The 1,783-nt window shown below is 44.2% G+C and overlaps 1 non-coding gene across 1 annotated transcript; it reads right to left on the bottom strand.

Annotated features, from left to right (window-relative positions):
• Window positions 1-700: 700 nt before the first annotated feature.
• TRNAS-GGA lies at window positions 701-782 on the bottom strand. Its single transcript has one exon. It is a non-coding gene; the product is annotated as a tRNA-Ser (tRNA).
• Between the last annotated feature and the right edge of the window lie 1,001 nt (window positions 783-1,783).

Here is a 1,783-nt window from a genome sequence, read left to right on the forward strand (position 1 = left end):
GGCCATGACTTACTTATTACGCTCATAAGCAAAGAACAGAACGAAAAAAAGCAGGTGCGGAAAGACGCAATTTAAAAATGAAGCGAAATGATAACTTTCTGCTCTTCAAAAGGGAAAGAAGTTCCTTTCTAACAGAATACTTTGCATCAAGTTCGCAGGCGCCGGAAACAGTGGAATATCCTCTTAAAAGGATTCCCCCACTGGGCGCGTATGTTGTATGTGAAAGAGAGGGTGATGTGAATTTTAATTCATCCTTTCATTAAAGATACTAGGCATGAAAAGGAAAGGGCAGACTGCCTCCGTTATAGTTACGAAATAGGGATCTTACGAGAAAGGTAGGCACCTGTGAATTTGTTAAACGAAATCTTCCTAACAGCGAAAAGCGCTTATTCGATAAATGTGGGGTTTATTTCAACTCCCTGCCTTCAAGCGATTGGCAGAAAGCTGCTATCAGTCTGTCAATTAAATTCATTCATTCCCCCGGGCTGAGGAAAACGTGAAGAATTGTTATGAGCTTGTAAAGCCCGTTGAAGTCCCCGAATAAAGGAGAAAAATAGGGCTATAAGTGGGCCGTTTGCTATTGCTAGTTGAGCTGCTCACCTTTATAGATAAAAAAAGAAAGGTCTGACTTTTGGAATAATGGTATCGATTGGTATTTGATACATTGCGGTCGGTAACGTTGGTGAATTAGGTTCAGGTACGGAAAGAGAGGGATTTGAACCCTCGCAAAAGCCTACATAGCAGTTCCAATGCTACGCCTTGAACCACTCGGCCATCTCTCCTACATAATCTTCTTATTATGACCCAGAAACCGCGAGTTCATAGCGAGTCATTCATATTCTTGAAAGGTACGACCAACCCATTACATATCGGTCCAGACGTCAACCCAGAACCGAACCCTCTTCCCATTCCCAAGCGACCACCTAATACCTCTGACTAGATGCGGCCACACTTTGCATATACCACGCCATAGAACTGAGCTAGGCTGGCTCTGGGCGCGACTTCCACTCCCCCTCCCCACTTGTATTTATCAACATGGTGGACCCCAACCGGGTAGGAACCCTCCATTCATTCTGCCTTCAACTCGTCCCCAAAATGGATCAATTTAGGCCTGCGGTAATGTAATCAGGATTGAATCTCCGAAATTATGATTTTTTTCTATGAAAGCGAGAGAAAGTGTTGTTCTAAATTCTGCCTTATTCCATGAGATCTAGAAGCACTTCTGCAACTTTATCTCTTTCTATGGGCCTGGCCTTTCCCATGCGCTCTTTTTTGACTTCTTGAAAATTATCATTTCGCAGCATGCTTCCTGAGCCTATACCTGGTGAACTCCCTGGGGCTGATAAGAAAGCTTTGAATTCGATTGGAACATTTCCTTCGAGGGGACTTATAACTAAAGTACTGGCTCGCGCACTGCAAGAATTCGGGTTTAACCTCAACGAACTCAGAAAGTACTACATGCATCAAGGCGCCCTGTATCATAGAGGGCAAAGAGAAGTATTGTACAAATGCGTCGCCAAGAATCAAGCCACAGCCATACTCCACGACTTGCATCAAAGGTGCTGCGGGACAGACGTTAGCTTGTACAGGGTCGTGCAGAGACAGGGGTACTATTGGCGGAACATGACCAAAGAAGCAGGGGAAATCCAAGCGGCATGTACAATTATCCCTTTCGGAATGAAAAAGACAGAGTTGCCGCAGGAAAGGAAAAGGCTGAATACTATAGTTGGAAGGGTCCTATCCTAAGCCCTCTTTTCTAACCTGACTATCCTAATAATTTAAG

This window comes from Impatiens glandulifera, unplaced genomic scaffold (genome assembly GCF_907164915.1).
Source record: "Impatiens glandulifera unplaced genomic scaffold, dImpGla2.1, whole genome shotgun sequence".
In the NCBI taxonomy this organism is placed as follows: Eukaryota; Viridiplantae; Streptophyta; class Magnoliopsida; order Ericales; family Balsaminaceae; genus Impatiens; species Impatiens glandulifera.